The sequence below is a fragment of the Rattus norvegicus genome, chromosome 16, assembly GCF_021556685.1.
Source record: "Rattus norvegicus strain SHRSP/BbbUtx chromosome 16, alternate assembly SHRSP_T2T, whole genome shotgun sequence".
NCBI classification, from domain to species: domain Eukaryota; kingdom Metazoa; phylum Chordata; class Mammalia; order Rodentia; family Muridae; genus Rattus; species Rattus norvegicus.
The window spans coordinates 27,293,655-27,319,737 of record NC_141549.1 but is presented as its reverse complement, the minus strand read 5'-3'; the positions used below and the strand labels follow the sequence as shown (position 1 = coordinate 27,319,737).

At 41.1% G+C, this 26,083-nt stretch overlaps 1 protein-coding gene across 12 annotated transcripts in view; it reads right to left on the bottom strand.

Moving 5' to 3' along the window:
* Nucleotides 1-26,083, bottom strand: part of Csgalnact1 (chondroitin sulfate N-acetylgalactosaminyltransferase 1) — a 342,493-nt gene that overhangs the window by 108,160 nt on the left and 208,250 nt on the right.

Genomic DNA, 26,083 nt, shown 5'->3' with positions numbered 1-26,083 from the left:
CAGCCACTCAGCCTAAGAGCAGGGAGGGAGAACACGGGAGAAGAGCCAGTATGGCTCAACAAAGGGGAAGAAAGGTTTCTACAGAAGAAAACAGTGAGAGATTCAACTGAAATCAGACAAAACCAAACTCTTATTAGCACTGAAAGTCCCTAGACTTTCCATTTCCTGTTCTCAGTATATGCACAGATGCACATAAAAATGCATGTTTGCATCTCCTTTCTCTTGAAATGAGAGTACCCAACAACCCTACCAAGTGTTACATAGTGTCTATAATAATCTGCATAGTATGCATAGTTAATTAGGTCAAAGCCAAGGATGTTTCACAGTGGGTAAAGTAATTTAAATAAACATGGTGCTTTATAATCTCTATAGTCGCCTCCAGCTGAAAGCCCTGGTGAAAGCTTCTCAGTTACCACACTTCCTTTCTGGGTTACAGGTTTCTATGTTCCGTGAAGCCGTTAGTCCGCATATAGATGTGTGCGAGGTGCATGTCTCAGGTGTGCCCCGGGAAGAGACTGCAGACGTTGATGTGGGGAGGGATGCATATCAGCTACCTCTGGATAAATTAAGTGATGCCCATGCCAAATCTCACTGGGACCTGGGCTTTTCAGAGGAATTCAACATTCAATCACTGAGCCTGCTGACGTGGCTGTGACAGCATCTCACACTTTCTTTGACTCTCTCTAGTTAGGATACCAAGCCTCTAAACTTGGAGCAGTGGTTCAAACCTCATACAGAGAAGGGTCTATGTAGACCGTCACCTGTTCCTTAGCCTCCAGTAGAAATCAGATACTCCTAAACTTTTAAAAGTAAATAGTACATCCCAGATATCCTATGTGTGTACATGCACATACATGTGTGCATATGTATGCATGCATGTGTACATGTGTGGGGGAACCAGAGGTTGACATCTTCCTCTCCTTCCTTATACAGTGCTTTTGAGTCAGGGTTTGTCACTGAACCTAGCATTCACAAACTGGGTAGATGGGCTAGCCAGCCAGCTCCAAAGCTCTCCAAATTGCCACCCCTGCAGAACTGAGGCTGTAAGCGCTTGGACCCCTGCCTGACTCTTCTATGAGGATATCGGGGATCCACACTTAAGTTTTCACGCCCGCCTGTAGGCAATTTACTGACTGAGCCACCTCCCTAGCTCAGTAAGTAACTTGTGATCAAGTTATTTATATGCAAATATACTCACTCATGAGTTACAATTAAATTTTATAATATTGCATTGTATATCTGCAAAACATTATGTATAAAATAACAAAGTATGGGATATTTTTAAATGTTTTCTTACAACTGGATCATACAAACCCAGGAGTGCTCTTTGAGGTCCCCAGTCACTGACCCTTGGACTGCATTACAAATCTTCATAGGATGGAGTCCTGCAAGGATTGAGTCTGGAGCCCCTGCATGCCCTGCTTTACTCCCTCCCTTGACAGGGACCTTGGATTCAAAGGATGTTCCTGCCTCTGGAACCCACTGTCTACTTCCAGAAGTCTCAGCAACTGTGGCTAGGCCACATGCCCAAACCATTACCAAGGGCTCACTTCCCTCCTGAGAGGCTCATCTTTAAGATGGTTTAAGGGCCTGCCCTGTGATGTTTCCCTATGTCCAGTCCCTGACAGCCGGTTCTCAGCACATATACCCCAATGGGACCAGCTTGCTGCTTAGTTCTTAGTCAAGAACTCCCAAGGTGGGCAGTGCTCTCCCCCACTTCCTCTGCAAGTCTATTTCTTTAAATAATTACTCTATTCTATTTTTCCATATAAAGATGCTGGACAAGGGAAGTGCGGAAAAATAAATTGAGGTCAACTAATCAGAAAACAAAGGTACTGAAATTGATCATAGTGACAGCACACACTGCAAAGACGAAACATTTCCTGGCCCCTTTAGCTCTTGCCCCCTTTTTGCTTTTGCTTTCTTATTTACTGTGGTTCTCTGTAGACAAAACTTGATAGAGGGGGTCCTCTCTATGCAAGTATCTTCCATTCCCAATTGTTACCACCCTCACTCTAGCTTCAGGGAGCTTTGAGGCAGTCAGTCAGGACAAGCAGCAGATGTGATGTCAACAGGGAGCAAAGAGAATAATAGGCCCCTGCTCAAGGGACCTAGGAGGAACAGAGCTTTTCCCAGAAGTAAGATGTCTCAGTCAGGGACGCAAACTGACTCAGCTGTGAGTCTTTACATAGGGATCTGCCTAATTTGCTTCTTCCTCTGTGCTTTGGGAAGCCACCCTGGCACTGCAAAACAAGAAGCCTTAAAGCAAAGCTTCCTACACTCTCCTATTTCTCATAATTACAATCACTTAGTGAGCACTTACTTTGGGCCAGACATCCAACTAAGCACTTGACAAGCATTATCTCATTTAATCCCATGAGTTAAGTCTTATTATCCCCATTAAAGATAAGAAAATTAAGGTTTAAAGCAGTGAAGTGACTTGTCCAAGGTGCACAGCCTTGGCCAGAGGCCATGCAGCGTTCTAGCTGTCTCTCGAGCCCTGTGCTTACCTATTACAGTATACTCTTTAACACCCTTAATAATCCAAACTGCTTGCTGGTACATGTTCTTCACTGCAGACCCCAGGACGCCTCTGCTTTCTAGTTTCTGAACTTGTGTTCAAGCTGTACATTTATAAACATTCCCAGCCACTTAAGTGAGAGAAGTTCTTTCTCCAGCCTAAGCTGATCGCTTCCAGTCAGCTGTGAGAATTCACACTCCCCTAACCAACATCGTATATCCAAGTTACGATAGTGGGAACCTTTTTTGTTGTTGTTGTTCTGCAGTTGGGTCCAGGACACGATGTCTTTAGCATTCATGTGTTTCTGAGCAGAGGCCAGGAGATTATACACGCATATCAATTTTATGACATCTTAATTAAAAGGCACCCTGGCAAGTGGAGTTTTTAATCAACTAAGAGACGTTCTTCTCTTCAAACGAAAAATATCTCTAGGTCAGTGAGCATGATGGTTGGCTGCAATAGAAACTTTCTTATGCCAAGCAGTTTGCTCTTTTTTGCTTCCTCTAGAGAGTCAAGAGCCATGGCCATGTTCACACACCATAATGTCGCTCTAGCATCCATCTTGCAGCCAAAGTCAGCATGAAAACACAGCAAAGTGAATGCCTAGAGGGATCCAGTCCTCAGATCATGCTGCACAGCTTCCAGAGAAATTCATGTTGGTAATTAACAAGGAGGGGACTAATTAAAAGGGAACAGGGCTCAGAGGCTAAGTACCTTGAAGCTACATAGTAAGCACAATGCCATCCGCAGATTGCAGGTGGAGCTGCTGAGTGCTAAGTATCAGCTACAAGGTGAGGTCAGAGTCAATCTCAGGTCCAGTGGCTCTGGTAAAATGCTGCCAATTTCCTTCACAGTAAAAAACGACTCAGAGAGAAGCAAAAATGGAGGTCTTGCTTTCCAGATAAAGTGTGCCACAGGTCTTGCCAACAGAGAGAAGGAGAGCACAGAGTGGGAAAGATTGTTGACCAAGGAAGGGGCTCAGATCACCCAGAAGAGAGAAAACTATAGAAACCACTGCAATAACAAACAGGTAAAGGGAAACAAACTGTCTCAGAGCCAAAGAAAGTAACCTGGAACCCTCTTTGGGAATCTCAGAAAAGGCTTTGCAGAAAGCTGTTGGCAAAAGGCCGTGCACTACCTGTAGTTTCACTGCATTCTTAGGATATTCTCAATGGCAAGTCACTGATCTCCAGTTCCCAAGGCCAGGACACAGGCTCAGGGGGTTCAGGGACCTGGCATGCCCCCCAAAGCCCTTGTGTTAACATTTTGGTTCTTATCTTGGCACTATTGGGATGTAGTGCCCAATAGTGTACTTTAACCTTTAAGAGGGGGAGCTTAAGGGGAGGTCTTCGGGTTGAAGGGATGTCACATTCTAGAGAGGCTGTAACCTTGACCCTTCTCTCTCTTTTGCATCTCAGCCATGAGACTAGTGGTTTTATTCTACTGTGTGCTCCTGACATGTTATGCTGCCTCAGTACATCCCTCAAACAAAGGGACAATCTCACAAGAACAGAAATGTGCAAAACCACGGGACAAAATTAACCCTTACAATGAGGTAATGATCTCAGGCATCTATTACAGGGACATCAAGCTGGCTACCACAGGATAGGAGGCCTTCTAACTCTAAATATTACAATGGCTTTCTTCAGTCAGCTTCACATTTTAGAGAGCAGAAAGAACAACTGTGTATATACAGGATTAAAAGATAAAATGAAAAAATGAATAATATATATAATATATATGAAATATAATATATTACTCATTTTGTAGATATTTCTAATCATATATATTATTACTTTTTTATTTCTCTCTGTATATTTATATACACACACAGTCACACAGACACACAGACACACATATACACACATATATGTGTATGTATATATATGTATATATATATATATATATATATATATATATATATATATATATGTAAAATTCTAGACAGCAATGGGCCAAAGCAGGGCAAGAGGGAAGAACAAAGAAGCCAAAGCATCTAGAGATAGGGCATACATATTTTTTATAGAGATCCAAGACAACCTGCTGATACCAGACCAGGATAGAGCTTTGCTTAAAGGTGAGCATATGCTCTTTCCCATGTCTATCTTGAGAACCCTGTGTAGGACATTTTTCATAGTGTAAAAGTGGTACTTTCTCAGATATCTGTGGCCACCTAATGGGCTTGTGTGTCTCTTCTCTAGGGGTGGTATATGACCTTCCATTGCCTATCCCAGACATTAGGCAGCTTGTCAGTCTCTAGTTCCAAACACCATAGAAAACCAATGTGGAACATGTAAAACTGAAGAACATCACATTTATACTCTTGGGATCTTGGGTGTCTTTTGTTAGATGAGTGAAGTGACAGGGTTAAGAATGAAATTGGTACTTTTAGACAAAACAAAAGAAACAGCCTAGCTTCACCTCTTCTTCATCCCTCACCTACACGGCAGACATCAGCACATTAAGGAGAGGTGTGCTCTTGGAAAGTGGTGACTCTCTGAGAAGGACTCGAGGAAGCGCAAGCCGTGCAAAATTATTTTAGAAAGTCTACAAAACTAGATCAACAATGCCACCTCTCTGTGCCATGTCTCTGAGAATGGAGATAGCCAAAATGTAAAAATAATAGTAATAATAATAGGAAGCTCAGCAGCAAATAGATACATTTCCATTTATCTTTGACAAGATAAAACTTCATTTTGCAGACAGTAGTTATTAACTTCATGGTTCCAGACTACCCAGACCGAGGGTCCTTCCTGGAATCGCCTACCCTTCCTACAATATCTCACACCCAATGTCTGTTGTCAACCCCTGTGTCAACTACCTCTGCTCAAAGAGTAATGGTTAAGATGTTAGCTAAAAACATTTCCTAGTATAGTGATTGTAAACCAGAGTTGTCTTCAATAGACGTCATTTGTATAACCAAGGAGATTGCATATGGTGTGTATTTAGTCCCTTTGTTTTCCAGTTTAAGACCATTCAGCACTCCCTACGTGTGCTCTCTCTGCATTGCCCTGAGCACACTGCATGCATTTTCTACCAACTTCACCTTCCTGGGTATGGCCTACAATGTAGGATGACCAATCAAGGAAGAGGCAGAGTGTAAGGGGCAACGGGAAAGGTTTACAACCAAGAACTCTTACACCATGGTGGGAATCTAACCTCATGGGCAGGAACTAGCTAACATCTCAATTTTTAAACCCGAAGTCCACAGGATCAGAAGCAACTTTTAGCACATGGGCAGTGTGAAAGTAAATTAAAGAGAAGAGACTGGCATTAGGGATAGCAGATCTGAGATAAATACACTATTACAAATAAGGAAAGATTTGACGACGGGACATAGCATGGAAGAGAAGAGGCAACAGCTCAGGAATTATTTTTGGATATTATATTAGTTAGTATTCTACTTCTATCATAAATGAATGAATGAATGAATGAATGAATGAATGAATAATGTTTTTCAGGATTATGGTTCCAGAGGGGTAACAGTCAATCACGGTAGGAAGACGTGGTAGCAGGCAGCTGGCATGGCAGGCTAGTACAGGAGCTGAAGATTCATACCCTTCACCACAAGCATGAAGCAGAACAAAGTGGGAGTACATCAGGGTCCTAACTCTCCACGCCTGTCCTGGTGACATAGTTCCTTCAGCTCGGCTATACTTCCTACGTGTCCCCCAAACAGCACCAGCAACAGGGGACCAAGTGTTAATAAAATGCATCAGCTTACATCATTCAAATCATCACAGGTATCATCCACAAGATTTGAAGAATATTACATGAGGTGACAGACAGGGAGTATCTACCAAGAACAAAACCTGAGGTCCCAGCTTGTGTGATTCAAAGGATGGAGCTGCCATTCAAGATGACAGCACAAACATCTGCAGACTCAGAAGGAAGGCTAGTGTAGTTTTGGAAGCTCTGATTCTGAACTGGACCCAGGGATGACAGACAGAGAGAGCAGAGCTTTGGCACTTGAGTTCTGCCTACATTCTTCAAATTCTCTGCCCAGGCAAGCACATACTCTTCTAATTCCTCACCCTAAATAAAATGTCCTATGTCAATTACTGGCTTTCTAAGCACTTGCATATTTTTTTCTATGCCTTATCTTCAGGATACAGTTCAGTGGTTGAGAGCAGGGCTCCTGGGGTCAGGCCACATGAGTCCTGCCTTATTTGGTTTCTTTCAACCTTTGTTTCCCAAACATAAAACGGCCTTCCCTGCAGTGTTTTTGTGTTGAAAACTGAGATAATGCATGCCAAGCATTTGTCATAGTTATTACAGCACAGTCAATTTTCTATCATTGGGAGCCAAACTCAGTAAAATGACAGAAGATTTAAATGGCAGAGTCATCAGAGGTAGCAAGTGGACTGATGACTACCAAACACCCAAACTCAAGACCCTGTCCCTGGCTTCTAAATTGCATCCTAGAATTTAAACCAAACATCTGACCCTCTATATGCTTTGGTTCTGTATATGGAGGCTTAAACAATAGACTGAAAATATTCTTTTAAAAATGTGCTTGTATTGAACACATAGAGTTCTTATTTTAGCTTATTTCCTAATTTAAGAAAACCATTTCAATAACACATTGTACTAAGTATTGTGAATAATCTAGAAATTATTTAAAGTATAAGTTTACCACATGCAAACTTTGATGTCATTTATACAAAGGACATAAGCATTTCCAAATTTTGCAATTAGCCAGAGCCCTGAAGTTAATAGTCTATAGATACTGAGGGAGAACTGTAACTTATACCTGTACCATCTCTCCGATCCTAGTCTATTTTTAAAACAGAAAAGGAAAGGAAGGGAAGGGAAGGAGAGGGGGACAGAGAACAGGAAAGGGGAGGAAGGAACCATTGCTTTTGGTTAGAGGATCAAGGGGTCTTATGGGGCCTCTAAAGGTTCAGGGTGAAAGACAGAAGGGAAGATAAATAGTTAATCTGAAAAGTTCCCCCTCAGATTCCATTTGAACAGAATGTTACCTGGGAGAAGAAAGAAGCATGGATATGAAGGTGCCTGGAATGGAGGTGGCACAGTGGACCTCAGGACAGTATATTTCCTGGCTGTTGACATGGAGCAAGTATTTCTGTACTTGAGGACTCACCAGAAGCCTAGCCTGCTGCTAGCTATCTACCGAGTGCTACCCAACAGCATTAGCATCAAAAAGACAGGAAGTAACACTCGGGGGAAATCTTGACATCTCCAGCGCGCTTTTGAATTTCAATCTCCCAGCAGCTCAAAATGACACACCTTGATTCAGCAGTGTTCTGATTTTAGCTGCTGCTGCTACACATATTCCCAGAGTTCAGAAAGGCTTTCAATAATGGTGAAGGATGCATCCCTACTCAGCACCCAGATGTGTGCAGGGAGAGAGAGGATCCCTTGACCCTTTCTTTTAAGAGCATGTCACTAGTAATGGATCTTACTGAAATCGTCTCAGGGCCAGCATAAAATGCTTCCACATGAGACATAAAATTGGAATATGGTCCTTTCATTACATAGATGAAACCGCGATGATTTGCTGAAATTAGAACTTCATTTGAACAATCGCTAAGGGAAGAAATGATGAAACATTCTATCCCATGCTATAATGACTAACCTTGTAGCAGGCAGCTGTGGAAAGGGAGAGACTGGCCTCCGAAGCCATCTCTCTCTCTCTCTCTCTCTCTCTCTCTCTGTGTGTGTGTGTGTGTGTGTGTGTGTGTGTGTGTGTGTGTGTGCACACGTGCGTGTGGGTTTTCATGGAGGTTTACATATGTATAGGCAATATCAACCAAAAAGGCCATCGAGACTGAGAGGTTCACCCATCCCTGCCTCCCCAGTGCTGATATTCCAAGGGCATGCTGCTATACGTGGCTTTTTAAAACGAACGTTCTGGGGGTCAAACTTAGACGCTTATGCTTACAAGGCAAGAGCTATCTCCTCACCCCAGCATGTGGGATTCTGACAGAGAGCACACGTGAGGTAGAACTACTCTGTCAACATGAACTATCTTTTCTCAAATGCAGTTCATGTGACAGTACACACGTGCATCCAACTGACTACCAAATACATATGAAATGTTTATTGTATTAAAAAGGACCATGCTGAACTAGAAGATCAGAGAAGCTTCCGTGGGTTCTGTTCAGCTGTGTATTTTTACTTGACAGAAAAGGGGACCCTTGGTCTAAGTTGTCATGGAATGGAGATATACTGTACACTGGACCAGCCCCCATTCTCATCCAATTCACCATGAAGGGCACTCTTTAAAAGTAGAGAAATCTACAAATTCGCTATTTTATTGGCCATGTCAATTTTTTTTCAATTTCTATTCCCTAGCTTGACTAGTCTCTTAGCTATCAAACCTTTTTTATAAGCCCTCAGGGAAAGCTGGAAATACAACAGGCCTGTCGCAGTCCCTTCTACTTTAATAAGTTTTAAATATTAGTTCCTTCTCTGTAGGAAGAAAAAAGGTAAGACTTCTTTTCCCTTAGAAACAACTTAATGGGTCTCAAGCCTAGTATCGGTGAAATCATTCTGTGGAGTAGTGGATCTGGGGAGGGTTTGGCTTTTAATGAACATCACTTAATCTCCATTAAAAGCTTTATAATGAGATCATGAGTTTTAGCAGGGTTCTTAGCCAGAGAGGGAGAACCAGGGTGCCACTGCTCCTCTCTTGTTTACTTCCTATGCTCTGGCTCGGTGATACGGCTGACATAAGCAACATCATACTGAACTGTAGCTCTGTCAGATAGCCCAGAGCCTCACACCTCGGGAACCAGATGAAAGGTACTGAAACTACAAGGACATGCTTCTCCCTGACACATACCTAGTGCTTGTTCCCTGAGGAGGCCAAGTTCATCTAGAAACAGCCCGAGAAACAAACAGACCGCATCTCCTCCAACCTCCTTGTTGCATATGACTTGCTGACTTTGTGTCTTTTCTCTAGCGGTTCGATAAAGCAGTGACACCCTTTCAATATGGAAACTGTGGACTAGCCAGGCTGAGGTCTCTTTCCAGAGCACATGACCTTAGTTATAAAGCTGATGAAAAGTTGGTCAGCTTTCCTTAAAACTGTGCAGATGCTTTACAGAGTGAAACCTGAACCCTCACTGTGGGTGGAACCAGTCAAGTTTTATTTTCACTGTGAGTTGACACTAAGAATCTGCCTAAGTTGCAAAGGGTTTAACTTGAGGGAAAAAAATAAATGTGATAATCAGAGGGAATGGGGAATCCTTATTTACATAGGAAACATCTGCAGGCAAAGAGCTATTTCCAGATCAACATTCTGTCTTCCCCTCCCAGCAGCTCAGTCCTGACAATCCCCTTATATACATACTGCCTATGCCTTGCCTACCCTCTGGGCTGGCTGTTCACATGCCCAACATCCACATTGACTCTAGTGGCTCCTCTTATGCCTGTTGAGGAACACCGTCATTAAAAACAGTTCTGGTGTTTACATCTTATAGAACGATTACAAGGACAAATTTAGGAAGAATCGGGAGCATTTAGTGTGTGTCTTTTGTCATTCTGTTTCATCTACCACATTCATAGGAATGGGGAAGCCAAATGAGGGATGAAAAGGAACTTGTAACTTCCAATTCATACATAATTATTTCTAAATAAAAGTCTTTTAGAAGTAAAGAGTAAGCTGAACACGGTGGTGCCACACGTCTTTAGTCCCAGCTCTTGGGAGACAGAGGCAGGCAGATACCTGAGTTTGAGCTCAGCCTGGTCTTCAGAATAAGTTCCAGGACAGGCAGGGATACACAGAGAAACTGTGTTTTGAAAAGAAGGAGAAGGGGGAGGAGGAGGAAGAGGAGGAAGAGGAAGAGGAAGAGGAGGATGAGGAAGAAGAGGAGGAGGAGGAAGAGGAGGAAGAGGAAGAGGAAGAAGAGGAGGAGGAAGAGGAAGAGGAGGAGGAAGAGGAGGAGGAGGAAGAGGAAGAGGAAGAAGAGGAGGAGGAAGAGGAAGATGAGGAGGAAGAGGAGGAGGAAGAGGAAGAGGAGGACGAGGAAGAGGAGGACGAGGAAGAGGAGGAGGAAGACAGGTAGGGGAAAATCTGATCAACTATGTAAGCCTAGAACTGCCAAATTCCAGCTTAAACTCTACTTCATCCAAACTCATCTCCTTTACAACATTCAACTGGATCTAGGGAAAATAACACAGGATTGGAGGGCAAGAGTCCAGCTTCCTATCTCAGAGTCTGACATTTCTTAAAGTACAAAGGTAAAATAATGATGATTTGTAGATGGAAATTATAGGTAAAATGGAAAATGTGTATTTCGCTGAGAAAGATTTTACTGAAACGATTAGGAGTCATAGCCAAAATAAAAACAAACTGTTTCTGAAAATATATAACTTAAAAGGAAAAAATTGCACAGCTTACCTCACATTATTCTTAATATTTTTACAAAATGTATTTTCTCAGTAAAGCAAAACACAAGCATATAACATACTTGGCTTAATATGTTTATTAAATTATCAAATTCCTAGTTATTCTAGACCTAGAAAATTCTAAGAAAAATCCTTAGATATGGCCAGCAAGATGACTCAGTCGGTAAAGGTGCTTGCTTGCCTTCCATGTCTGGCAGTCTGGATTAGATCCGGGGGACATGGCAGAAGGAGAAAATCTACTCCCAAAAGTTGTCCTCTGGCCTCTGTACACATGTCATAGTGAATGTGCAAACACATACACTTACACACATGCATACATGCACGAGTGTGCTAGAAAGAGGGGGGGAAGGGAGGGAAGGAGTGAGAGGAAGGGAGCAAGGAAAGAAGGGAGATCCTTAGACAACAAGATATTTAACAGGTATTAAGTAATCTCCCACTTAGGGCCAGGTCTCATTCAAGAAGTGGGATGCTTCAATCTATCTCTGTATATATCTATTAACTCATCTATACCAGCTATTTATGCTGGATACACAGATCACACTACATAAAGAGTAGTAGGATAAGATTCCTGAACTCAAAGAGTTAAACATTTGGTGCTGGAAGTGAGGGATAAATGAATGAATGAGGCAGCCATCATAAAGAGCCATAATAAAGGGGCCAATGGTGCTATACAGTAGAGACAGTCTATCTCCTCCAGGGGGTTCAGACAAGGCCCTGTGCAGGAGACCACAGCTAAGTGTTTGATAAAAATTTGACAGATTCTGAAAGAGGAAGGAGATGTTTCTGACAGATAACTGAGCTATAAATGCTGGTGGCTTAGCAGTATGAAGCACCCTCAAGTCTCAGGGAAGTTGAGATGCTGATCTGGGACATTAAATTCAGGATGCATATAGTAAGTTTGGCCTTTGACAAGTCAAGTTGATGTACTTAGAGATATTTAGGCAGAGATGAAGAAACATGTCAGAGAAGTCAAGTCAAGGCTAGAGAGAGATGAAGAGTCATTGGTGTGTTGAAACTAGCCAACAGATGATGTTAGAGTGGTCAAATGGGTATGCTCAACAATGATGAGTAAGGGTGATTCTTCAGCTATGGGAACTTCAATGTCATAGGCAAGAAAGGGAGATAAACTTCACAGGGAATCTAGAGGCATTTCCAGAGCAATTATCCATGACCTTAACTGGGACTGGTACCACCAAAACACTGGTAATAGGGCTATCCATGACTGAATAGGAAACACTGCTAACTCTGGTTTCAATACTTGTTTTCTTGTGTGATATGGACTGAGTATGTCTACCATAGGATCATGTTCTAGAAGCTAAGTTCCATTGTTATAGTGAGATGGTGACAATTTCCTATATAAGGGCACAGGCCACAACCATAGAAAGAAAGTAACTTGGTAATTTCTTCAGAGAAAGAGGATTTTGTGTGTGTGTGTGTGTGTGTGTGTGTGTGTGTGTGTGTGTGTGTGTGTGTTGTGTGTGTGTGTGTGTGAGAGAGAGAGAGAGAGAGAGAGAGAGAGAGAGAGAGAGAGAGACAGACAGAAACAGAGGCAAATAGACACACAGTATATGTATGGGGGCGTGTATTATGAAACATAAGCCTGGACCCTCTTTGTTCTTTGCTATTTCTTTCACTGTGTGGTCTCTCCTTCCTACCCCTGAGCCCTCTCCTTTTCTCTCTCTCTTTATGTTTCTTCCATGTACATATAGCCCAAGCACAAATCCAAATACTAGGTTTTTTAACCACTCTTAGTAAGATACCTTGTGAACCTCCATAGTATTTGTTAACCTAATCTTTGCTATAAGTAATAAGCCCACAAAATCAGTGGGGTGTATTTCTATGGTATTTGACAGTATTTTCACATGTGACACACCTCACATGTGAAAGAGAAATGTCCACAGGGACCTACCAAGCCTTGGACTGTACTTGTCCCTTGGGAGGAACGAAGTAAAATGCTTCTGAGGAAGGGAATAGAGTCTTTGGGAACCGTATCAAGGAGCAGTTGTTACTAAGATTTTATTTGTTAAGATATGGAGTGAGTCTATTGGCTTGTCATTCTTAATTGAAAGTATTAAGAATGAAAATTTTAACAGTACACTCATAGAAAGGATGCAATATGTCCAATATGACTGTGAAAGAGCATAGAAGAGTCTAGAGTTGAGTTAGAGTATGTGAAGAAAATGAAGACAATAGATATAAGAAATACTTTGAAGTAGTTTAGCTCCAAGGAGAGGAGTATGTGTATGTATGAGAGATAGTGGGGGAAGGGAGGAATGGAGAGGCAAAAAAAAAAAAAAAAAAAGAAAAAAAAAAACTATGGGACAGGTGGATGTCTACCATACTGGTATAGATGGGAAGTCTATAGGACATGTCCTTGTTAAATACCAAGGCTCCCCACAGTTCCCTAAGTCTTTGCTCAAAACTGGTGCAAGCAGGTAGGAACTAAATTCAGAAAAGGATCTGTCACCTTCTGCTATTTATGACTTTAAGACTTGGGCTCCTAGGCAAGGAAGAGGGCTCAGTAGGTAAATCACTTGTGCAACAGTTAAAGATCTCAGTTCAGATCCCAGAGCTCACACAAAGGATATAGTAGTAGGTATCTGTGATCCTAATACTCCTAAGGTAAGACGGACGGAAGAGAGGGAATCCCCAGAAGCTCACTAGATAGGCTGGTAGACACAATGATTTAGAACCTGAGAACATAGCTTAAATAAGGTGACAGGCAAGGATCAATGTCCTAGCTTTTCCTTTTACCTCTATGTACACATCCAAATTTATACAGAAAAATGCAAATGTGTACACATACATACATACAAAGATAAACTGTAAAATGTTTGAGCTTTTAGCATTTAATCAATCATTTCTGTGACTATTTTATCATTTACAACTAAGTGTCAAGAATAAGTATGGACAAAAAAGATCATAATGTAAAAATGGCATTTTCTAAACTTCCCTGACTATAGATACATATAATTTCATAGCATCTATGAGCTCTTATTCACTACAGTAGAGAAGTAGTAGAGTTCGTACTTCGGATTTGCTCTCTGCATTTATAAATTATAAATGATGATAAATAAACATTGCTTCCAAGAAGCAAAGCAGAGAAAAATCAATTACCCACAAAGTTGGTCAGACTTCTCCTCTCGCTTCAAAGATATTCTAATGAGGAAAGGATGACTGGGAAGGAGCTGCGTGCAATGAGTGAGGGGCGTGGGGGGAGTTTTGTTAACAACATTTTACTGCATCCTAAAGGCTGTAGAGCGGTTGCTTCTAGAACAATGGTGCTGAGCCTCAGCCATGTTCTCTGCCACACCCCGGAGCGACTCACACAATGGCTATTCTCTAAGTCTCAAACCTGCAGCAGGAATGACTAAGAACTCGAGCAATGGGTAGGGACAAAGCTTTCATGTTCTATTACAGAAAACTGCAATGATAAATTAAAAAGAATAAAGCCCGTAGACTCATTCCAGAGAGCTCAAATCCCCTCACAGACGAGACTATTCACTAACTCGTCATGGCATTCCAGTACAGGAGGCAAGGAGCCAACATCCTTACCTTAGAGATGGAAAGACTTAAACCCCGAAGCACACGCCTTCTTGATTATTGTAAAACAATTAGCTAATTAATCCATCTGCTAGAATTTTCACTGCTTCTGCACTTAATTTAAAAAGCAAATCTGGGCCAAATGGAAAAGGTGTGCACTTTGCTATGCTAACCAGTTGTCTCTTGGATGGGTGAAGAAACTCCAACAGGAGATTAAAAGCTCAGTTTGGCAGTGTCTGGAACGGCTTTGAGTGGGACCCCTGCATGTATGCATGTTCTATTGTTTGGAAAAATAATGTCAAAACCTACAATCAAATCTCTATGTCACATTATGGCCAGCCACCACTTAATAACTAAATCACATCGGCCATTCCACCCTCTTCTTCTCTCAGCCTCTCAATACAAATAAAATGGAGGCAGGATCGCATTCATCCAAGAGAGTCTCAGCTGTCTCTCCTCCTCATCTTACCAAGATGAAATGTTATGTCATCTGCGACTTCTTTAAAGGAAGAGAACGTTATCTTCCACATGTGAGTCGAGCTTGGCCCTCGTGCTCAGAAGGCATGGAGCAGACCACTGATCCCATCCTGTTTTCTGTACTCTCTGTAATCCACTATTCCTTCCCATCAGATTCTGACACTGTTATGCCAATCAGAGTCCTGTTATGGACTTCATAACTCTTCAGCAAACAATAACTCAGGTTTCTTCTGCCTGCTCTTCTCTTCCTCTTGTTCCCAGTCTCCTGGACATACAGAGAAGACAGTATCTCTCTGAATCTCCCCACTTCCCATAACCCACTAGAGCTTTTCTTTCTTTCTTTTTTCTTCCTGGAAAGATGGTCCTGATATTCACATTGTATCGGGCTGTTGCATGCTGGGAATTCTATGCTAGTCTGTCATCTTCATCTTCAGCTTGTCGGAAGGCATGGGTCTTTTGTGTTGTCGCTTTTCTCTTTCTTCCCAATTTTTGGAAATATAAAGTGTTTGCACTCAGATTATTTTTGCAACGTAGAGTTCAAAATAAACTTGTGCTGAACCAGTCATGACTGCTTTACGGTGGCAGAATCCATTCTCCTTGAGAAACAATAAACAATGACTGAAGATTGCTGGGAATGAGAACATGTAAGGATGAAATAAAAATAATTTCCATATGACAAAGACCTTTTATCTTCTGTCTCTTTCCTATATCCTTAGACATTTCTCTGCTGTGTGTTCTGATGATTGCCTTCCCATTCTGGATGTCCCTTCACCGCTGCCTCAGTTTTACTGTTACAACTTCAATGATGAATTTTCATAAAATAAGAAACTTCTCATGCTTACCAGCAAACTCCTTCCAACTTGGCCTTCCCCTCACCTCTAGTCCTACTTCCTACCATATCCCAGCTCTCAGTAGGAACCCAGAGGCAAAGTGCTCCATCTAAAACCCTAGGAAAGAGGCATAGGAAATAAGGTATCAGCTTGCATGCCTAGCATCGGAACCATCTGAATGACAGGACAGTATTCACATAGATCCTCCATTTATCTAGACCTGAAAATGGGTTCATGGCTGTCACGTTTGGTACTTTGATTTGATTTGGTACTCGATTCCTGTGATCGAGTTGTAATTTTGTCATAAGTACTCTCTTTTTCTTCACTTTTAACATTTTCTCCTCTGAATCCTCACCCTATTCTTTATTATCTTAAATACCAAGTTATTTATGAAAATGTTCTCTATTTCTATCCTGCTTAGTCATAAAGTACTGTGATTTTATCGTCTTCATGACTCATAATCATATATGTTCATGTTTTCACTGCTGTTTCGGCTGTTTCTATTTCTGGGGCCTGACCCCAGGACCACCACAGCCTCGGGAAGCCCTCTCCTTCTGAACTACACTCCAACTTCAACACACACTCTCACGCCCTTTCTATCCTTTGAAAGCACTAGATGATCTTGGAGAAGAAGGAGTAGAGTGTGTTCATTTGGTGCATGCACATGACAGATTCATGCTCACACACATGATAGACTAATGCTCCGCTTCCATTGGTCGAGTGTCCACAATAATTCTCCCTGCTCTGGGACTTTGGAAGAAATTCTCCCAGGTCCTTTTTCTGTAAGAAGGCACATCTAATTGGGAAAAAGAACTGGATACATGGTAAGGAAACGTTAGGTAAAATATCTTCAAAGGACCAAAATGATAAGCCATGGAAAACTATGAGACCAAGACAAGAAAATTTTAATTATTCTAGCAAAATGTAGCCTTCCCAAGTTTTCTAGATCCTCTCTCACCACGATGGACATTAAGTCAATTGCTCTAGGTACCCAGATGTAAACACGTGGTCTTCTTTTCAAAGGTATTTGTCTTAGTCAGGGTTTCTATTCCTGCACAAACATCATGACCAAGTCGAGGAGGAACGGGTTTATTCAGCTTACTTCCATGCTTCTCATCACCAAAGGAAGTCAGGACTGGAACTCAAGCAGATCAGGAAGCAGGAGCTGATGCAAAGGCCATGGATGGATGTTTCTTACTGGCTTGCTTCCCCGGCTTGCTCAGCTTGCTTTCTTATAGAACCCAAGACACCAGCCTAGGGACAGCACCACCCACAATGGGCTGGGTCCTCCCACCTTGACCACTAGTTGAGAAAACGCCTTACAGCTGGGTCTCGTGGAGGCATTTCCACAACTGAGGCTCCTTTTCTGTGATAACTCCAGCTTGTGTCAAGTTGACACACAAAACTAGCCAGTACAGTATTAAAATAAAAGTAACACTGAAGGGACTGACGAGATAGCTCAGTGGTTAAAAGCATGCACTGCTCTTGCAGAGGACTTCAGTCTAGCTTCCAGCAACCATGGCTCAGAATCGATTGTAACTCCAGATCCATAGAGACCAGGTGCCTCTGAGTCTGCACATGCCTGCGATTGTATGCAGTACTCTCCAAACCCACACACTTAATTAAAAATAAAAATTCATATTTAAAAACTAACAGGGAGAAAGCATCAAATCCGGTGATTTAAGAAAAAGAACAAACACTGCAAACAGCAGATTATTGGATATAACTCTAAGCTCCCAGGGAGTATAATGAAGAAGAGGGTTTCTGGGGAGTCAAGCACTGCCCCTCCCATTGCTGCGGATGATGATGTGAAAGCAAGGACAACATACCACGATGACCCCACAGAAGCCATTAAGCCAAGGTCTGGGGAAAATTAAATGAAATGCACCAAAAACTATTTCTTGGAAAGTCTAAAAGCAGAAGGAACAGAAAATTGAATCTGAAATGAAAAAGCCCCAAGTGACCCAAACTCTTCTCACAATGTCAAAAATGCTCGGGGAATGACAATTAAAGGAGGCATGAGAATGCCCCAGAGATTCAAGCAATATCCATACGCAGTGTCTTGGAATGCCTCCTGTACTGCATGCCATTTTCTCCTGTGCAGACCAAACAGGGAGAAGCTGTAATCTGAACAGGCCTGGCAAGTAGAGTGATATGTTGTGTGTTTCTGTTGTGAATTTCACTATCGTGCCCAGAAGTAGGCAATACTCAGAGAACTGCCGAAGCCTCTGACACGGTCTAAAGGTGCTGCTTGTTTGGAAGTCAGTGGGGAAATAGAATTGGCAGTTAGGAGTAGAGGAGCCATCACACAGAACACAGCAAAGGCTTACACCATCTGTGGTTCAGGAAGGAATGGGCAAAAAGATAAGTTTGTCATACATTTTAAGGCTTTAACATATTTCCAAATTATAGCCCCAAGGCTTGTAGATTATACAAAAAAAACCTTTATAAAGTCATTGTCTCTCATGTTTAATTTTATAGAATAACTAGTAAAATCTCTTAGCTCTCTAGAGGCTTTCCAGAGAGGAGGAAGGGGAAGAAGAGGAGGAAGAGTAGAGGGGGGAGGAAGAGGAGAAATGTTCTCCCAGCACCTCAGGATTCATTCATTAAACACTTTCAAACCAATAGTCTGAGATAACTTAATAACCTGGAAATTCTGCCCCAATGACATTAACGACCCAGAGTGACAGTTAATTGCTTAAGACTGAACTCCTTGAATGGATGATTAACCAACTGAAGCCTCCTGATTATAAACAATGTGTATAACAAGTACACATTATGTATTCATTCTTAAAATTAGAGAAAGGACTGAAGGAGCTGAAGGGGTTTGCAACCCTATAGGAAGAACAACAATATCAACCAACCAGACCCCCTCCAGAGCTCCCAGGGACAAATCCACTACCCAAAGAGGACACATGGAACTACCCATGGCTCCAGCTGGATATGTAGCAGAGCACAGCCTTGCCGGCCATCAATGGGAGGAGAGGCCCTTGGTCCTGTTAAGGCTTGATGCCCCCGTGTAGTGCAATGCCAGGGCAGGGAGACGGGAGGGAGTGGGTGGGTAGGTGGGAGAGCACCCTCATAGAAGCAGGGGGATTGGGGTGGGATGGGATTTTCCAGAGGGGAAAATGTGAAAGGGGAGAACATTTGAAATGTAAATAAAGAAAACATCCAATAAAAGAAAAGAAAAAAACCTACTCTCTTAAATGACCAGTCAAACTAACAATACAATTTTACACCTTTAAAATAAACCTAAGCAGTAGTGGATGGACCCGTTCACAGTTGAAAAGTAGAACGTGGGGTTATATCAGACAAAACTATGCTCCACTTACATACAACGTTAAGACGTGAACTCTGACATTTAACTTCTCACTGTAGCTTACAGTGCTAACAAACTACGTATGTGATATGGCATGGTCTCATTAAAAAAAAAAGAATAGATGTCATAAAACTCATAATACCCACTTGTATTTAAAACCCTCAGATAAACAAGAATACAAGTTTGAATTCTTGTTTAATTTGAACAAACACCTACAAAACCCCCACAACTAATGTTGCTTATATTGATGCTGAAATAGTGAATGATTTCCTCATGAGAGTAGGAATAGAACAAAGATATACATTCTTTTAACTCCTATGAGCTGTAGTAGAAGGTGTGATGGCTGGTTTAAAAATAGCAAAGAAAGGAAATAAAATGTATACAAAATAGAAGTGAAAAAATTAAAATGTCAGTATTTGCAGATGTCATGCTTTTTCGAACCTCCAAAAACAAGAACAAATAGGTGAGGTCAGAAGAGTAAAAAACAAAAAACAAAAATTAACATACAAAAATATCAATTACAATATAAATGTGCTAATTTGGGGAATGATCTGTGTAGATTTATTCATGTCAACAAATGTACCAATCTGGCCTGTAGCGTTGTAGTGAAAGTTGTATACTAGGGAGGGGGTAGAGTTAGGTGAGACATCGCTCTACCTTCTTAGTTTTCTCTGAATTTAAACAAAGGAAACTACCGAATGATACTTCCCCGTACTATCGATGAACACATGGGTCATTTAAAATACAGTAACACCGTTACCTAACAATTGAAATGCATAGCTACAAATCTTCAAAACACAAGATGTATCTGCTGAAAACACCAATAAAAATGTTGATGAAACAATTCAATGGTGTAATATATAAGTTTATGGAAGATACATTCATGACTTAAAAGTGTCAATATAGGGAATATAAAAATTCTTCACACCTGGGCATGCAGATTTAATAGAACTCCTGTAAAAACCTGAGCAAGACTGCTTTACAAGTATAAACAAGATTATTCTAAAATTTGTATGAGAAGGGCAAGGAATAACACCACCTAAGGCAAGTTGAAGAGAAGAGTCGGGTGGGAGGCATCAGTCTGTCCATGGAGGCATCAGTCTGTCCATGGGGGCATCAGTCTGCCACTCTGAGCATTATTATACAGCTGTGGTAGATTGCATGGTATCAGCAGAACGATTGGCTCACGGACCAATGATTCAGAACAGAGAATCAAGAAACAGACCCAACTGAGCTGCATCCCACTGGCTTCTCACCGAGGTGTATGGGTCATTTCACAGGAGGCAGGGTGTTAGCAGCACACGGCACTCTCCCAAACTGACGGAATGAAAGGAAAACTCATTCTACATCTCACAATGCATACACAGATCCACTCGTAATGGATCATAGATTTAAATGTACAAAGTTAAACTTATAAAATACTTAAGAGACAGAAAACCTTTGGGATGTAAGACCAGGCAAAGTTTTTTACCTTGGCATCACTCAAAAGCATGATGATTGAAAAAAAAATGTTGAGAAATTAAATTTCATTGAATTTCAAAACTTCTGTATTCATTTAAATTGTGTGTGTTGTATGTATGTGTGTAAAAGTATGTGTATATATATAGCATACATATATAAATATATACATACATTTACATATCTATACATATATACACTATATATGTATATGTTTATATGTATAGATATATAGATAGATTGGTATGTAGTCAGAAAGACTGATAGACAGACAGATATGGAGTCCAAGTCTGAGAGAAAATGTGACCATTATCTTTTGAGTCTTGCTTATTTCACTTAACATTATGATCCTCAGTTCCACACATTTTCCGGCCAATGATATTGTTTCATTCTTCTTTAGACTCAAATAAAATTCTCTTTGAATAAAATTATATTCCACATTTTCTTATCCTCTCAGTTGGATCATCTAGTGGTCATCTAGGCTGGATCCATGTTGGTTATAATGAATACTGCAGTATTTGTAGCTATGCACATATGTCTGTAATATGCTAATAAAGTCTCTTGAGTAAATGTTCAGGCAATAGTTCCTGGCACTGATCCTGGCACTACTCTGGGAGGAAGAGGTGATATCCAACCCAGAGGAAGAAGTAGAAAGAACTGACACTAGAATCATCCTCCCGATGTGCTCTACTGATCCCTTGCAAAATGGCGCCTCTCCTACATACTCTTGATGAAAGGATTCTAAGACAGGCCTGGAGTGCTAAGCATTCAAGCACAGATAGATGACCTTAGGAAGAAGGAGAGAGAGACAAGGAAAGACCAACCTGGAAAACATTTTAAGAGGAGAGTTGGGAAGTAGCTGCCCTGCCATCTCAAATAAAGAAGCTTTGAGAGAACTCATAACCTACTAAGGGACATTTTACACACACACACACACACACACACACACACACACACACACACCACACACACACACATACACATACACATACACACATACATACACACACATACACACATACATACACACACATACACACACATACACACACACACACACACAAGATTAAACAGCATAAAATCTGGATTTTAAACTTATCACTAGAGTTGTCCATGAATAATGCTAGCTCCATTTCCTAAGAGCATCTTCATTCTGCATGTTTCTTTATAATAGTCCAACCTATCATGTTATGTGGAATGTATTCATTCCTACTAAAATCATCTTAAAATTTAAATATGTAATCAGAATTTCATGACTTGTCCCATTACTATGCTCCTTTTGTCTGCTGGATTATTATAGAGATATTCATGACGATTTTGCTCCAGCATTACCTAGAGGGGGATTATAACATAATGATTTGCCTCTGTCATCTATCCTTTATTCTATAAAAGCCTGCCAAACTGACTCACTGAATAGACACAAAAATGACTACATATGGGCTCATGGCTTCTAGTACCTAATATAGGATTAAGAGGAGACCACTGAGCATGGCTGAGAGATTGGAGGGAAAATACCAAGATGAGAAATGTCAACCTTGTTAACATGGTGGCCAGGTTCTTTGTGTCCAGATCTCTTCTGCTGTCTTGTGTCCCAATTCTGACCTTCAGTTCCTGGACTATCTACTTCTGCCACACTGGCCGACCCATGTTGAAGGTGTTGGAGGCCTTAGATGAGTCTTTGATTCTTTTTGCCTGTGCAGAATTATTTGTCAAATCCCCTTTCTCTGTCCTCCAAGCTGAAGGATCTTTTACCTTTGTCTGAGCTATCCTTAAACATCTTCAGAATGAGCATGTCAGTGTGTATATTACCTTTTAGGACAGTTTGCTTGGGTCTAGATGCCTACCAGACTTTCACAGTGTACTGCTTTTGCCTACTCATTTATCCTCATTATCTCTACTCTTACCCCTTCCTAGAGTGATTTATTAATTAATAAAGAATCATGTGCTATTAATTATTATCTCCCTATTAATTATGTCCAAGGCATAAATGACACAATTATGTGACTGTTTTCTTTTGTTAGTAGATAACCTATTAAATGATTTTCATCTTCACTCAGTTCTGATTTTATACATACCCATTGTTTATTTCAATAAGTGTATATTGTATAATATAAAATTGCAAGTTTGAGTGTTTCCATCATCCCATTCTGTGCCTGCCGTGGAGAAATAAGGAAGCACATTTAAACAAGTGCCTTTAGGCTCCTGTCAAGCACTGCTGTTTTTCTGGTAGTTCTTATGTGACTATCACAGCATTTGACAGAAAAGGCCTTCAGTTAACCACAAGTCCTGGAATGCAGACAAGATGGGTTTATGTAGAAGAAGAGGGGATGTTGCCTTGTGTAGATCTTGTTATAGAAACTTCTCTATCCAAAGATATTGTCTACTCTCTGATGAAAAAGAGGAGGTGACGAAAAATGATAGATGTCAGGTTCTGTGAACTGTTCTATGTTAACAGGAATTTCACTCCACGAGTGAAAGAGAGCAAGAACAAGAAAAAGCTAATGAGAGACACAGAGCAAATACAATGCATACACACATGCACACAAATACACAAATATATACACATACATATACAAACACATGCACACAAGCAAGTGAGCTACCAGTGACTCTGTGTGTGTGTGTGTGTGTGTGTGTGTGTGTGTCTATTAGTGAAACCCCAAGGAAATGCATTTAAAATTGTCTGTATAGAACACACTGCCAGTCAACCCAGAATTGTGACATATTACCTATAACAAGAAGGAAAGAATGGTCATGTCAAATAAGATCAAGCAAAGAGCCATTCAATACTTCAGGTAACAGGCTCAGTATGGCTCCATATGACACTCTCCCAAGTAGAGTCCCAGATCTCTCAGCCTCTTTTCCATCTTCCCTCCTTAAGAATAGTAGCCTTCCCTGAATTTTGGATGCCATTCTAATACGATGGAAACAGGAAATGATGGTACTTTGTCCTGAGGCAGCTTTGAACTTTACAAGGAAGAAACCACACCCATGGAAACAGATGGCTTCTTCCAACCTTTCCCTCATCATTCTATCATCTTTATTAGCTCATCTACCTAATACCTTTGCTAAAAATTCTCTTGACTATTTTTTTCTGGTTTCTTTTTTTCTTCTTCTCTTACACAATGCATCCCACAGTTTCCCCTCCCTCCATTCCTTCCAGCACCAACCCCCAACATCTTTTCTCTCCCAAGATCCATTCTTCCTCTTTCCCCTTCAGAAAAGAGAAGACCTCCCAGGGAGATCAACTGAACACAGCAAATCAAGTTACAATAAGACTGGACAAAAATCCACATATCAAGGCTGGATGAGGCAAACCAATAGGAGGAAAGGGTTCCCAAAAGCACACAAAAGAGTCAGAGACACTCCTGCTCCCAGTGTTAGGAGTCCCACAAGAATACTGTCTTAGTTAGGGTTTTTCTCCTGTTAAGAGACACCATAACCAATACAACTCTTATAAGGACAACATTTAGTTGAGACTGGCTGACAGGTTCAGAGGTTCAGTCCATTATCATCAAGGTGAGAACATGGTGGTTTCCAGGCAGGCATAGTACAGGAGGAGCTAAGAGTTCTACATCTTGCTCCTAACTTCTAGGTAGCTAGGAAGAGGATCTTAAAGCCCACATCCACAGTGACACACTTTCTCCAACAAGGCCACACCTACTCCAATAAGGCCACACCTCCTAATAGTGCCACTCCTTGGGCCAAGCATATTCAAACCACCACAAATGCCAAACTACATAACCATAACATATATGCAAAAGACCTGGTGCCAACTCATGCAGTCTCTGTGTAAGCTGCATCTCTTTCTATGAGTCCCTCTGTGTCCTGCTTAACTGATTCTGTGGGCCATGTTCTTGTGGTAATGTCTGGCCCTTACAATCCTTCTTTCCTCTCCTCGGTTTTTGAGCTTTGCCTAACTGTAGTGCAGAACTTGGATGAGTAACCAACCAATGACTGGCCTAACTTGAATCCTGTGCCACAAGAGGAAATTTATGTCTAACACTGCCTAGATTTAAGGAACCAGAAGTTGGATAGTTCCTTTGACTATTTTAAAGACCAATTAATATTCAGAACTGGAAAATGCTATAATTTCTAAATTATTATATTTGACTAAATGGTTCCAAAGTAGTTATGTTATTTTACAAAAGAAATATTGTAGCTTTTCCCTAACTTCTAATTCCATTTCTTGATTAATTCAATTTCATACTCATATTTAGTAATGTGATACAGAGGACCCAGATATTCTAGGAATATTCATCCTCAGATATAATTGTTCAATAAGCAAATAGCATGGTCTAATTTAAGTTGTTGGCAGTAAGACCCAATTTCAACTGTACAGTAATGAAGTCTGAAAATTCTGGAAGCAGTCATGTTGCTTGCACAAATTATGCATAACAGGTTATGATAAAATATAATTTTAAAAATCATAGTCCTGCAGGTTTCTTTAAACACAGATTTCTTTAGACAGAGAAATCTACAAAATTCTTATCTAAATGTCTTTATCAAGTGTGAAGTCTGACCTCTAATAGTCCAACTCACAAGACTACCCCTCCTCACTGTCAGTCAGGGTTCAGTGCATTCTTACAGACTGTTTACAAAAGCAAAATGCAATCTGCAAAGGGAAGTGTTAGTGCAGCTGCCTGAGGCTGTCTCCTGAAGGGCTTGCTGACAAGGCCGGCCTGACTGGTTCTGGGAATGCAGTCTGTGAAGTTTCCTACTCAGATAAGGACTGTCTACGTGGTAAGGTTGGTTTGCTGTGCCTTGGTTGTTTGTATCAACAATGTGACTCATGGTGGATATCTGCTTTCCTTCTAAGAGCCCGGTAGTTAACGGTGGTTGCTAAGCAGAGAGTGCCTAGGCATTCTCCTTATTAAGACACTCCTACACCCCAAGACTTAAATGGGTGTGGTTCGAAAGGAATCCTGGACACATACTGTTATATTTTTATAGTAGAGGTGGCTATGTGCCTTATGTGTGTCACATAGGAAGTGGTATACAGTTGCTCCACACATCGCTGGTGTCTCTTCTTCCTGCCATGTACGTGTGTGTCCTTGCTATCACACCACACTTAATCCTATCTGTGCATCTATAGCCTGATCCTGAGCCCTTCAAGTGAATCATTTCATTTCTCAACAAGACCCAAACCACCAAATCAGCTCTTCTTTATGAGTGGTTAAATTTTCCAAAAGGGGAGAAATAGAGTTAGCCACTATCAAATCTGCCCAATTAGTTTAGATTTTTAGGAGAGCTGTAGAAAAGTGTCCCTTCTCCCTCCAGGAAACACAAGACAATCAAGCAGGGCTGATGAGATGGGTTTTCCATTACGGAGACACAACTGTAACTTTTACGGGCTGCTTGCTGCCATTTAATTAATGGGAAAAGAACAGTTTGGTGAGTACAAGGACATGGCTGTCAGACTGTGAATTTAGAGAGAGGCCCAAATAATAAATCTGCTTTCTGCCAGAGGCAACCAAATCAAACAGAGAAAACAGCTGCAGTGTGTGCCACCACCGTGGAGACTGGGGTTTTCATTTCTCAAATTCAATTTTAACAAAA